The sequence below is a fragment of the Carcharhinus amblyrhynchos genome, chromosome 6, assembly GCF_965287045.1.
Source record: "Carcharhinus amblyrhynchos chromosome 6, sCarAmb.v2.hapA, whole genome shotgun sequence".
Classification (NCBI taxonomy): domain Eukaryota; kingdom Metazoa; phylum Chordata; class Chondrichthyes; order Carcharhiniformes; family Carcharhinidae; genus Carcharhinus; species Carcharhinus amblyrhynchos.
The window spans coordinates 34,366,052-34,380,915 of record NC_137329.1 but is presented as its reverse complement, the minus strand read 5'-3'; the positions used below and the strand labels follow the sequence as shown (position 1 = coordinate 34,380,915).

Below are 14,864 nucleotides of genomic sequence, written 5' to 3'. Positions count from 1 at the left end.
ACAAGGCCTGTGGAGGATTATGTCAAAGTTCGGTTGCCCTCCCAAATTCATTGAAATGGTATGCCAGTTCGATGATGGCATGATGGCCGTTATTGGCGGAGAATCCTCTGAGGCATTCCTAGTCACCAATGGTGTCAAACAGGGCTGTGTGCTCGCACCCACACTATTCAGCATGATGTTTACTGCTATGCTGAATGATGCCTTCCAGGACAGTGTTGCTGGAATCAGCCTCAAGTACAGAGTGGATGGGAAGCTCTGCAACCTGAGGAGACTTCAAGCTATTAGCAAAGTGAAAGAGACTGCTCTGAGAGATTTCCTCTTTGCTGATGACTGCACCCTGTATGCTGGCTCAGATGTGGATATGCCGGCGTTGGACTGGCGTAAACACAGTGAAAAGTCTGACAACACCAGGTTTTAGTCCAACCTATTTATTTGATAATATACTCACAAGCTTTCGGGTTAGTCCCTTCGTCAGGTGAATGGAGAGTTCTGGCCTCAGACAGAGCATATAAAGCACAGACAGTTTAGAGATTACTGATTAGAATGCGAATCCTTACACCTAACCTGCTGTTCAAGACCTGAAGTGGCTGATAATTGTGAGTATATTATCAAATAAATAGGTTGGACTAAAACCTGGTGTTGTCAGACTTTTCACTGTGCTGGCTCAGAGCCAGAGATGCAAGTCAGTATGGACAAATTTCCCATGGTTTGTGACAACTTTGGACCCACCATCAACATTAGAAAGACCAAAGTCATGCACCAGCCTGATCCTCATGCACTGTCCACAAAACCCATAATCACAATCAAAGGGCAGAAACTACAGGCAGTGGACCAGTTCACTTATCTTGGCAGCACCCTCTCCCAAGCAGTGACTATTGATACAGAAGTTAACTGCAGAATAGCAAAGGCAAGTTCTGCTTTCAGTAAACTGCGCTCCACTATATGGGAACGTCGAGGAATCAGCCCAGCAACAAAACTGAAGGTCTACGGTGCCGCGGTACTCACTATCCTCCTGTATGCCTGTGAAACATGGACTGTGCATCGAAGGCATGCAAGACAGCTTAATCATTTCCACATGACTTGTCTTTGCAGAATATTACGCATCCTATGGCAAGACAAAGTACCAGACACTGAAGTTCTCTCTAGAGCAGGTCTACCATCAGTCCACACACTGCTGATGCGAGCGCAGACCCGGTGGGCAGGTCATGTCATCTGTATGTCAGACAAGCGCATACCCAAGCAGCTCCTTTTTGGGGAACTCTCTGCAGGATGACGCTCACGTGGAGGGGAGAAGAAACGTTTCAGAGACACATTCAAGGCTTCCCTGAAGTCGCTTGACATTGACGCGACCACCTGGGAAACACTGGCAAAAAACCGCCCTACCTAGCGCTGCCTCATCCACAAAGACTGTCAAGCTCATGAAGCAAGGTGTATTGCTGAAGCACAACTCAAGCGCGAGCTGTGCAAGTCCAGAGCCACCAGCGCAACAACTACAGTGTCTACACAAGTCTGTCCAATATGTGCCAGGATATTCTGTGCCCGAATTGGCCTGATCAGTCATCTTCGGACACACCACAACTAGCCTCAAAATGACTAATGGTGTCGAGGTCCTCATTGATGACAATGGATGAACAACCAAACCCAACCCATAGGAATGCAAATAACATTGGAAAGCATATTGTTATAAGATATATTTTTGAGTTCATTTTGATTTGAATTTACAGTAATTCTGGCACGAGAATAGTGATTGAATCACAATTATGTTTTTTAAACATTTCTGTGTTTAGCATTGTAAGACTTCATACACATCAGTTTTTTTTTCTGTTAATTTCACTTTGTTATTGAACTGTAACATTTTATATTTTTAAGTGGTTAATAAGGTAACAATATACTCCGCTTCAGAATTATGTGCTGTTGTAGAATTCACAAGTGTTTTCTGTTTTCTTTGAGACAGCATGGGAGATGTGAATGTTTATAGGGAAGTGTATTGAGATGGTGCTGAGTACCTGTGGAAGATGAGGGGCACAGTGAGGAGAGGGGAGAGGAGAATAGAGAGAATTTATAATTGCAGAAGCTACCTTATTGATGCCTTCAACTCTGGGAGCATGAGGTGAGTCTGCCAGTTAGTGGACCAGAGTTTTATGTGCCCCCACCCCCCACCTTGGGCGGGATTTGAGGTGGGGGAGTGAGTAAAATTTAATGGGCAGGATTCTGTCCACAATGTCATGCATCCCAACACAGCCAACGTTTTTACAGTGGGGCCAGTAGGGCCATTGGGCTGAAAGTCCACCCGTGCCCTATTAAGGGCCTTGAATGGTCACCTAAAGGTCTTTTGTGCCCAGCCTCCATTTTAAGGCTGGCGACGGTGGTTGGATTGGCCTGCCAACCAGAAAAGGTCCACCGTCAATCTGAGGCAGGAAGGTGGGGGTGGGGGTGCGGGTGCCACAATCTGAAAGCCCTTTCAGATTTGGGATGCCCTCCTCTTAGGGACCTGGGAGTTCTGACTCTCTTTTCCACTACCCCGACACTGAAATCGCTCCCGTCCTGACCCCTCAGGGCATCCCCTACCATTCTGTCTCCTCACTAGGACCCGTGATGCTTACATGAAGTGCGATCTTGCAACTTAGGCTCAGGCGCTGCAATACCTCATCTGGCCACTGCAGCCTTGTGCCTGCTTGGATGACTACTGTCCAAGGAAGGCCTTTCATCTAAGAGTGGATGAAAATCTTGCCTGCTACCAATCAACATTCAACTGAAAGTAAAATGGCACTGAGCCTGTCAGTGTCATTTTACTCTCAGGATGGAACAAAGAACAACCCAGCACGGGAAACAGGCCCTTCGGCCCAACGAGCCCGCGCCGCCGCATCACCCTACACCTATTCTACCCTGCATGTCTACGAATGGAACCCCTAACTTCGCCAGATTCAGGGGAGAATAGTGTCAATTTGGTAAAACCAATCAGCCTAAGAGCACATCTTTGGGGTGTGGGAGGAAACTGGAGCGCCCGGAGGAAACCCACGCAACCACAGGGAGAATGCACAAATTCCCACAGACACAGGCCCAAATCCATGTATCTGCACAGCTAGCAGTGATAGTCACCGAGCTGTTGCGGCGCCCGTCTACCGGTCCAGGATCAAGCACACACACCGACACGAAGTACTAGGCCACTCCCGGAACTTCCAAGAGCAGCCCACGCACGACCCACCGTGTGCATGACCCTCGTTTGACACGAGGTGGACCTCCACCTGCGGAATAAAAAGACAAAAATGTTAATCTTACAAGTCTGCTTCCGGTGTCTCCCGAGGTTCTAACCTTATTTAATAGCCCCTACCATAACCCTTCATCCTCGTTCCACTCACGTGTCTATCTAACTGAACCTTAAACGAGTCCAATGTTCCTGCCTCCACCACCCTACTTGGTAGTGCGTTCCATACCCCCACAACTCTCTGCGTAAAGAACCTTCCTCTCACTTCCAGATTATACCTCTCCCCCCTCACCCTTAAATCATGACCTCTCGTATTTGTACCCAGTCTAGGGAGCAGTCTCTCACTATTAACTCTATCTATTCCCTTCAGTATCTTATATACCTCTATCATGTGCCCCCTCAATCTCCGTCTTTCCAAGGAGAATAGTCCCAGTTTCTCCAACCTTTCCTCGTAACCCAGCCCCTCCATGCCAGGCAACATCCTGGTAAACCTCCTCTGCACCCTTTCCAGAGACTCCACGTCCTTCCGGTAGTAAGGTGACCAGAACTGGATGCAGTACTCCAAATGCGGTCTAACCAACGTTCTATACAACTGAAGCATTAGACGGCAGCTTTTATACTCTATACCCCTTCCTATAAAGGCTAACATTCCATAAGCCTTCCTAACAACCTTCTCCACTTGTGACACAACCTTCATGGATTTGTGAACCTGCACTCCCAGGTCCCTCTGTATGTCTATACTCCTAATCTGTCTACCTTTTATCACATAGCTCCTCTCTGCATTATTCCTTCCAAAATGCATCACCTCGCATTTGTCAGGATTAAATTCCATCTGCCACCTATCTGCCCAATGCACCAACCTATCTATGTCCTGTTGTATCACCTGACAATCCAGTTCAGTACCCACCAACCCTGCCATCTTGGTGTCATCAGCAAACTTGCTGATCACACCACCTACGCTCTCTTCCAAGTCATTTATGTATACTACAAAGAGGAGAGGTCCCAGTACCGAGCCCTGCGGCACACCACTGGTCACTGGCCTCCAGCCCGACAAGGTCCCCTCCACAACTACCCTCTGTCTCCTATTACCCAGCCAGTTCTCAATCCACCTAGCTACCTGGCCTCGTATCCCATGCGCCTTAACCTTTTCTACCAGCCTACCATGAGGGACTTTGTCAAACGCCTTACTGAAATGCATATAGATGACATCAACGGCTCTCCCATCGTCAACCGTTTTTGTCACCTCCTCAAAGAATTCCACCAGATTCGTAAGGCAAGACCTCCCTCTAACAAAGCCATGTTGTGTATCCCTAATCAGATCGCAACGCTCCAAATGCTCATACATCCTACCCCTAAGTATTTTTTCCATTAATTTCCCTACCACCGATGTCAAACTCACCGGTCTATAATTTCCAGGGTTATCCCTACTACCTTTTTTGAACAGCGGTACCACATTTGCTACCCTCCAGTCCTCTGGGACCTCACCTGTGTCCAAAGAAGAGACAGAGATTTGCGCCAGAGGCCCAGCAATTTCATCTTTCACCTCCCTAAGCAGCCTGGGATAAATACCATCAGGCCCCGGAGCTTTATCCGTCCTTACGCTACCTAAAAGCCCTAGCACTTCCTCCCTCGTAATAGATATTTCCTGCAACTGATCCCCAGCTCCCTCCAAGAGACCGCACGATTCCAAACCCCTCTCCTTCGTGAATACCGACGCAAAGTATTCATTCAGGAGCTCCCCCATTCCCTCTGACTCAATACATAACTCTCCACTTTTGTCCCTAAGAGGACCAATTTTCCCTCTAACTACTCTCTTGCTCCTAATATAGGAATAAAATGCCTTTGGATTTTCCTTAATCCTACCAGCCAAAGCCATTTCATGCCCTCTCTTCGCCCTTCTAATTCCCCTTTTTAGCTCCCTCCTACTCTCTCTATATTCCTCCAGCACACTCTCCGTACCCAGTCATTTCAACCTAACGTACGCCTCCCTCTTCTTCCTGACCAAGTCTTCAATACCCCCTGTAATCCATGGCTCTCTAATCCTACCTTTCTCATCCTTCCGCTTAACCGGAACATACCTCCCCTGCAGCCATTTCATTTTGCCTTTAAAAGCCTCCCACTTGCCAACCGTGGACTTGCCAGCTAACAGTCCCTCCCAATCAGTGTCCTGCAGCTCCCTCCTAATCCTGCTATAGCTCGCCTTTCCCCAGTTCAGCACACTCCCGTTCGGCCGGCACTCGTTCCTTTCCATTTTTATCCTAAAGTAGACGGACTTGTGGTCACTGTTTAGCCACATGTTCGCCTACCTCTACCTCTCCCACCTGCCCCGGCTCATTGCCCAACACTAAATCCAGTATAGCCCCTCCCCTAGTCGGACTAGTTACATACTGCTCTAGAGACCCTTCCAAAACACATTTCACAAACTCCTCTCCCTCCGTACCCCCAGCTCTAGGCCCCCTCCAATTCACTCCGGGAAGATTAAAGTCACCCACTACAACCACTCTATTCTTCCTGCACCTGTCCAAAATGCCCCTGCAAATGCCTTCCTCCACCGACCTCGGGCTGTTGGGTGGCCTATAGTACACCCCTAGCAATGTAATCTCTCCCTTTTTATTTCTCAACTCCACCCACAGTGACTCGATCCCTGTCTCTTCCATATCGTCCTCCCTCTGCACTACTGTGATGTGTTCCTTTACTAACAGTGCCACCCCTCCACCTCTCTTCAACCCTCCTCTGTCACAGAGGTGCCAAGCGCTTGCAATCCTGAAAATTCAGGCCATGCACTTACTCTGCAAGTGAAAACCTCTTAAAAATCACTCGCTGTAAGTCTTGTGCAATGACCTCGCATGACTAGAATGACACTGAGACAGTCTTTATGATGCAGGCACTCAGAGTGGGACTGCATCATTTGACAGCAAGACAGGTGAGGCAGATATTATTTCTGTTTACAGAATAAAGATGGAGTTACTAGGATGTAAATCAGTCTGAGAGTTCAGATTTTGAATCACGAGAATGAAACTTTAAAACTTTGTGTTTCTAATGTTGCACTTTTATTTCTATCTTTGTCTATTATTTCCTGTACATTGAAGAATCATTCAGCACAGAATAAGACCATTTGGTCTATCATGCCTGTGCTGATGTTGGCCTTTTGAAAGAGCTACCCAGTTAGTCCCACTCCACTGCTCTTCTGATATGGAGCTGAACATCTTCCTCCTTAATATCCAGTTCTGTTTGAAAAATTCCTGTTGAATCTGCTTTCCAATACTTTTTCAGGCAGCAGATCCCACATTATAACAAAATTATCTCCTCATCTTCGTTCCATTAATTGTTCTTAAAATGATCTCAAGTCTGTGTTATTGACCCTCCTAACAGTGGAAATAGGTTCTCTTTATTGACTTCATCAATCCCCCTTAAAATTTTAAATGCTTTTAAAAATTCCTGACTTGCCACCTCCTTTTGTCTCTTGATATAATTCAAATCCCTCATCTGTGGAAGTGTTCCGGCAATTCTGCTCTGCTCCATCTCCAAGGTCTTCTCATCTTCCTAAAATATGTTCCTCAGAATTGGACATAACACTCTAGCTGAAGCCTTTATAATGCACTGGTGAAATTTCCTTGTTTTCGAACTCTCTTCCAGCTTAGGGTCCTGTGTTTTTTTAATAGCCGTGTCTATTTAAATTGCACTGTCAGTGGCATATGTGAACCTCCATGTTTCTCTGCACTGTTTTAGAATTGCGCCTTTTATTTTATATTGCATCTCTGTAATCATCCTATCTTCAGTAATATATGCAAAATGTATTACAATATAAAGATGTAGCAACCTTGTTATGCTAAAATGACGATCATTGATAAGAAGTTGTGATATAAGATATGAAAGTGTATAATGTCATATTATATAACTTGTGTAATTATGTGAAACTATATATAGTGGTGACGTGAGGAAGTTCTGTCTCATTGTATTCTCATTGTATATCACCTACGTGGGAGTGCGAAAGGCAATGGACTTGCAAGGGAATAGCCTGTAGCGGCAGCAGACAAACCGGGGCCGAGGCTTGAGGTCTATACTTACTTGGGATTCAGGGAGGTGGCAGATCCGTGAGGGAGCAGCCCAGAACGGGAGCAGATAAATCTGGGCCAACACTTGAGGCCTACATCACTTACCTGGGAGTTGGAGAGGTGGCAGGCTGATCAGAACTGACCCTGGTTGAATTCGAAAGAAGAGTGAGATCAAACAAATAATGCCATCACAGGAAAACAATAAGTTAATTGGTTGGTAAGGAACTGTTGTTAGGGACTGTCTTTAAATCGTAAATTAGAAAAACACACTATTTTTAAAGAAGTAGCTATACTTGGATTTAAATGAGAAACACCAGGAATATAAGGGAAAACCATGGCCGATATAATAAATTAATATAAATAATCCAAAGTTGAATGTTAATGTAAAAGAAGTAAAGTTAAGGCATGACAGGGCACCTTGGTTGAGTGTGGCCTGCAATATGTGCAAAGTTATGGAAGCTACTGGTGTCCTATATGACCATGTGCAGAAAGTGTTACAAGCTGCAGAAACTTGAGCTCCTTGTTTCAGAGCATGAATGGTGGCTTCAGCCATTGTGACGCATCCGCTGTGTGTATAGCGCATTCGGAAAGATGGTCACACCTCAGCTTAGGGGCCTGGAGCCAGAAAAGGAATGGGTAACTACCAGTCAGTCCAAGAGAACCAAGCATGTAGTGTAGAAGTACCTTGGGGTCCTGCTCACAAATTGGTTTTGTGTTTTGGAAGCTGGTGAGGGCACTGATTCCCTAGAGGAGTGTAGTCAGAACCAAGTTTGCAGCACCATGAGCAGCTCAGCTATACAGGAGAGGAGGAAGAAGAAAGGAAAAGCAATATTAAGAGGGTATTTGTTAGTTCAGGGAACAGACAGGTGTTTTTGTGGCTGTAGACGTAACTCCAAGATGGCATGTTACCTCCTTAGTGCTGGAGTCCAGGATGTCACAGAGTAGCTGCAGGACATTCTTCTGAGGAGGGAAATCAGCCGAACATTTTGGTCCACGTTGGTACCAATGACTTAGGTAGGAAGAGGGTGGTGTCCTGCAATCAGAATTTAGGGAGCAAGAAGAAAATTAACAAGCAGGACCTCCAATGTAGTAATGTCCAGATTACTTCCAGTGCCATGTACAAATGAGTACAGAAATAGAAGGCTAAGTCAAGTGAATGTGTGGCTGAAAAAGTGGTGAAAGAAGGAAGCCATAGACTCCTGGGTATTTTGCCAATGCCTTTGGGAAGGCTTTAACTAACTTGGCAGGGGGGTGGGAACCAAGAGAGGAAATTGCCAGAGTGCACAAATGCTGGGAAAGACAGATAGCAGAGTTTAGAGAATAGTAAGTTAATTGTTGGAGTTGTAGTAAGAGAAAATGTAATGAAGTCTAAATCAGGGTTACTGTACATGTATGTGAATACACAAAGTATAGTAATTAAGATTGGGGAGGTACAGGCGTCGATTGTCAAGAGGAAATATTAGGTTGCGATAATGGAGATCTAGCTCAAGAACGGGTAGAACTGGATGCGAAATATTCCTGGGTACAAGGTGTTCAGAAAATCTAGGAAAATAAGGAGTGGTAGTATTGGTTAGGGAGAGCATAGCAGTGCAAGAGAAAGGATATGCCAGAGGATTAAAGGACAGAATTACTTTGGCTGGAATTAAGGAACAAAAAGGGTGCAATTACATTGCTCAGTGTAGTCTATAGACTGCCAGCTAGTGGGAAGGATGGAAAACAAATTTGCAGGGAGATAGTGGCTCGTGGTGATGTCACTGGACTATAGAGTTGAACTGTGAATCTGAATCCGCCCTTAAGATGACTTAACGACATTGGTTGGGGTAAATGGAGAAAAAATATTTCCTATGGCGCGTGGTGCAGAACAAGGAAGTCCACCTTAAAATTAGGGTTAAACAATCCAGGAATGATCTTAGGAGACAGAAAGGTAGTCATTCATGTATGGGGGTATCCATTGTGGGTATATCTACATCACATGGACAGTAGCAGTTCAAAAAAGGCAGCTCACCACACTTCGTCAAGGAAAATTAGGCACGGGTGGTAAAAAAACATGTCTGTCCAACCAGCAAATGCCCAGATCCTGTGAAGAATAATAGAAAGAAAAACAGAACTTCTTCAACAGCATCTTGTAAACCCCCAGCCTCTACCACACAAAGGAACAAGAGAGATGGATACATGGAAACACCATGTAAGGATGGCAGATTTTTTTCCCTAAAAGAGCATTAATGAACCAGTTTTTTTTACCGCAATTGATGAAAGTTTCATGGTCACTATTACTAAGGCTAGCTTTCAATTCTGTGGGACACAGGTTCAAATCCCACCATGGCAGCTGGAGGAATTTAAATTAAGTGAATAAAATCTGTACTGTTTGGAGTACAGAAATTCATAGGTTCATAACCCTCAGAGAGAAGAAATTCCTCCTCATCTCTAACTTAAATTGGACATCCTATATTCTGAAACTGTGCCTACTATTTCTAGATTCCACCATAAGAGTGACACATCCTCCCAGCATCTGGCCTGTCAAACTCCTTCAGAAATTTATATGTTTCAAGAATATCACCTCTCATTCTTCTAACTCCAATCGGGATAAGCCCAACTTGCCTACATGTACATATGAACCTTCTCTGAAATGCCTCCAATAATGTCCCTCCTTAAATAAGGAGATCAAAACTGTATGAAAATTCTAGGTATGGTCTCAACAATGCCCTGTATAGTTCTAACAACACCAGGTTAAAGTCCAGCAGGTTTATTTGATAGCACAAACTTTTGGTGGCCTGATGAAGGAGCAGCACTCCAAAAGCTCGTGCTACCAAATAAACCTGTTGGACTTTAACCTGGTGTTGTGAGACTTCTTACTGTTCCTACCTCAGTCCAATGCTGGCATCTCCACATCAGTTCCATCAAGACTTTCCAACTATTTTTGGGAGTGCGTCTGCAGTATATAGAGGTTTATGACTTGCATTTGGAGCAAACAAATTGCCATGTATTTATGAATTACTTATTCTCAATCGTCGTTTTAAAGAAATGTTATCTACTTCAACCCAACCTTATTGTCTCTACATACTTTGTTTAGGAGACCAAAAGCAGAAAATATGCAAATTAGTCCAAACAAAAGCTAGTTGAGTAGTTGATCTTTTATGTGAGTTTGTTTACCATGAAGATGAATAGGATTAGAAAGTTAAATATACTGGGTTTCCTTGAGAGTTTTCAAAAAGGCAGCTGTACTGTATTACAATAACAACTTTGTTAATGCTGATGTCTCCAATCTAGTGCGTTAATGTTTTCTGTAACACTGTAGATTTATAAAGCTGCACAGAAAGCTGTGAACTATAAAACACTTGAATATTGTGATATATATTGGTAATACAATACTATTATTTAAAGTAAAGGATTTAAGTTTCTATTTTCAAGAAGGAATTAGATATAGCTCTTGGGGCTAAAGGGTTCAAAGGATATGGGGGAAGGCGGGATCAGGTTATTGAGTTTGACAATCAGCCATGATAATGAAAGGCGGAGTAGGCTTGAAGGCCCAAATAGCTTCTGCTTCTATTTTCTATGTTTTTATCCTTCCTAGTTAGAAAACCTAGTTAGAAAAAGTTAGTAAATGGCCAGATCACTCAAAGAAAAATGGAGAAAGAAAATGTCTCTCCAGAGGATAATATTTAACTTTAAGGCTAGAACTCAGTGTGAATTACTGATCAAATTGTCAACATCTGTTGTCTGTGTAAGAAAGTTGCCTAAGTCCCAGAGGACCATAGGCTGTTCTCTCCCATTTTAGAGAGAGAGCTGACTGGTAAGACCATAAGATAGGCCGAGTTGCTTAATGCTACTCCTATATCGTGTTTGCCCGACCATTCAATCATGGCTGTTTTTTTTTCTCTTCCTCATTCTCCTGCCTTTTCCCCATAATCCCTGATCCCCTTATTAATCAAGAACCCATCTATCTTGGTCTTAAAGACATTCAATGACCTGGCCTTCACAGCCTTCCGCGGCAAAAGTCCCACAGATTCGCCAAAACCCAGCCTGCAGGTGCAGCAGGTGGTCAGGAAGGCGAATGGGATGCTGGCCTTCATAGCGAGGGGGATTGAATATAAAAGTAGGGAGGTCTTGCTGCAGCTGTATAGGGCATTGGTGAGGCCGCAGCTGGAGTACTGTGTGCAGTTTTGGGCGCCGCACCTGCGCAAGGATATTTTGGCCTTGGAGGGAGTGCAGAGGAGGTTTACTAGGCTGATACCGGAGTTGAGGGGGTTGAGCTATGAGGAGAGGCTGAATAAACTAGGCTTGTACTCGTTAGAGTTTAGAAGAATGAGGGGAGATCTCATTGAGACGTATAAGATGATGAATGGGATGGATAGGATAGAGGTGGAAAGACTCTTCCCGCTCAAAAAAGACAGTAGGACTAGGGGGCACAGCCTCAAGATAAAGGGGGGGCAGTTCAGAACGGAGTTGAGGAGGAACTTCTTCACTCAAAGGGTGGTGAATCTCTGGAATTCTCTGCCCGTTGAAGTGGTGGAGGCTGCCTCGCTAAATATTTTTAAGAAGCGGGTTGATGGGTTTTTGATAAGAGAGGGGATTAAGGGTTATGGGGAGAGGGCGGGAAAGTGGAACTGAGCCACGACAGATCAGCCATGATCTTATTGAATGGCGGGGCAGGCTCGAAGGGCCAGATGGCCTACTCCTGCTCCTATTTCTTATGTTCTTATGTTCTTATCTCTGTTTTAAAGGATCGTCCCTTTAGCCTGAGGTTGCGCCCTCTGGTTCTAGTTTTTCCTACTAGTGGGAACATCCTCTCCACGTGCACCATATCCAGGCCTCGCAGTATTCTGTAAGTTTCAATAAGATTCCCCCTCATTCTTCTAAAGTCCAATGAGTACAGACCCAGAGTCCTCAACTGTTCCTCATACGACAAGCTCTTCACTCCAGGGATCATTCTTCTGAACCTCCTGTGGACCCTTTCCAAGGCCAACACATCCTTCCTTAGATATGGGGCACAGAACTGCTCACAATACTCCAAATGGGGTCTGACTAGAACCTTATACAACCTCAGAAGTACATCCCTGCTCTTGTATTCTAGCTCTCTCAACATGAATGCTAACATTGCATTTGCCTTCCTAACTGCCGACTGAACGGGTAACTATAGGCTGGTTAGCTTAACTTTTGTAGTAGGGAAAATGCTTGAAGCTACCTTCAAGGAAGAAATAGTGAGACATCTGGATATAAATTGTCCCAGTGGTAAGACGCAGCATGGGTTCATGAAGGGCAGGTCATGTTTGACTAATTTGGTGGAATTCTTTGAGAACATTATATGCACGGTGGATAGTAGGGAACCTGTGGATGTGGTGTATCTGGATTTCCAGAAGGTATTTGACACGGCGCCGCACCAAAGACTGCTGCATAAGATAAAGGTGCACGATGTTACAGATAATGTATTAGCATGGATAGAGGATTGATTAACTAACAGGAAGCAAAGAGTGGAGGTAAATGGGTGTTTTTCTGGTTGGTGATCAATGACTAGAGGTGTGCCTCAGGGATCAGTGTTGGGACCGCAATTGTTCACGATTTACGTAGATGATTTGAAGTTGGGGACCAAGTGTAGTGTGTCAAAATTCACAGATGACACTAAGATGAGTGGCAGAGCAAAGTGTGCAGAGGATGCTGAAAGTCTGCAAAGGGATATAGATAGTCTAAATGAATGGGCGAGGGTCTGGCAGATGGACTACAATGTTGGTAAATGTGAGGTTATCCATTTTGGTAGGAATAACAGGGAAATGGACTACTATTTAAATGGTAAAAAATTGCAGCATGCTGCTGTGCAGAGGGACCTGGGTGTCCTTGTGCAGGAATCTCAAGGGGTTAGTTTGCAGATGCAGCAGGTAATTAAGAAGGCAAATGGAATTTTGTTCTTCGTTGCTAGAGGAATGGAGTTTAAAAACAGGGAGGTTACGTTGCAGCTGTGTAAAGTGCTGATGAGGCCACGCCTGGAGTACTGTGTACAGTTTTGGTGTCCTTACTTGAGAAAAGATATAATGACATTAGAGGGACTGCAGAGGAAATTCACGAGGTTGATTCTGGAGATGAGAGGGTTGGCTTAAGAGGAGAAACTGAGTAGACTGGGGCTATACTCATTGGAATTTAGAAGAATGAGGGGAGATCTTATAGAATCATATAAGATTATGAAAATTCATGATCTCAAAAAAGGGGGAGCAGATTTAGGACTGAGTTGAGGAGGAACTTCTCACAACGGGTTATGAATCTGTGGAATTCCCTGCACAGTAAAGCAGTTGAGGCTATTTCATTGAATGTTTTTAAGGCAAGAATACATAAATTTTTGAACAGTAAAGGAATTAAGGGTTATGGTGAGCGGGCGGGTAAGTGGAGCTGAGTTCACGAAAAGATCAGCCGTGATCTTATTGAATGGCGAAGAATGCTCGAGGGGCCAGATGGTCTACTCCTGCTCCTAGTTCTTATATTCTTATGAACCTGCATGTTAACCTTAAGAGAATCTTGAACAATGATACCCAAGTCCCTTTGTGTTTCTGATTTCCTTAGCATTTTCCCATTTAGAAAATAATCTATGCCTCCATTCCTCTTTTTCCAAAGTGCATGCTTTTCATATTTTTCATACTTCATACTTTTCCGCATTGTATTCCATCTGCCACTTCTTTGCCCACTCTCCTAACCTGTCCAAATCCTTCTGCAGCCCCCCTGCTTCCTCAATATTATTCGTCCCTCTACATATCTTTGTATCATCTGCAAACTTAATAACAGTGCCTTCAGATCCTTCCTCCAAATCGTTAATTTATTGTGAAAAGTTGTGGTCCCAACACTGACCCCTGAGGCACACCACTAGTCACTGGCTGCCATGCTGAGAAAGACCCCTTTATCCCCATTCTCTGCCTTCTGCCAGTCAGCCAATCCTCTATCCATGCCAGGAGCTTACCCTTAACACCATGGGCGTATAACTTATTTAACAGTCTCCTGTGCAGCATCTTGTCAGAGGTCTTCTGGAAATCTAAATAAATCATGTCCATTGGCTCTCCTTTAGCTAACTTCCTTGTTACCTTCTCAAAGACTCTAACAGATTTGTCAGACATGACCTCACCTTGACAAAACCATGCTGATTTAGTCCTACTTCATCATCCAAGTATTCTGCAATCTCATCTATAATAATAGACTCAAATCTTGCCAATGATCAAAGTCAAGCTAACTGCCTATAATTTCCCATCTGCTATCTCTCTCCCTTCTTAAGCAGCGATGTTACATACGTTACTTTCCAGTCGTCTGGTATCCTCCCTGCCGTAAAAAGTCTGACAACACCAGGTTTAAGTCCAACCCATTTATTTGATAGTAAACTCACTAGCTTTTGGGTTAGTCCCTTCGTCAGGTGAATGGAGAGTTCTGGCCTCAGACAGAGCATATAAAGCACAGACAGTTTACAGATTACTGATTAGAATGTGAATCTTTACACCTAACCTGCTGTTCAAGTCTTAAAGTGGCTGACAATGTGAGTGGAAGGAGCACTGATCACAGGTTAAAGAGATGTGTATTGTCTCCAGACAGTACAGTAAGTGAGGTTTTGCAAACCCAGGCAAGTCACAGGCGTTACA

General features: G+C 44.4%; 1 protein-coding gene across 3 annotated transcripts in view; it reads left to right on the top strand.

Annotated features, from left to right (window-relative positions):
- stk33 (serine/threonine kinase 33) overlaps positions 1 to 14,864 on the top strand; it is a 172,993-nt gene that overhangs the window by 20,047 nt on the left and 138,082 nt on the right. The window contains exon 1 of one of the 3 annotated variants that reach the window (XM_080190183.1): positions 7,380 to 7,477. The exons of the other annotated variants lie outside the window; for them this stretch is intronic. The gene's annotated coding sequence lies outside the window, so the exon portion shown is untranslated. Of the gene's footprint in view, positions 1 to 7,379; positions 7,478 to 14,864 lie in introns of those variants that run through there. 3 annotated transcript variants of the gene reach the window in all.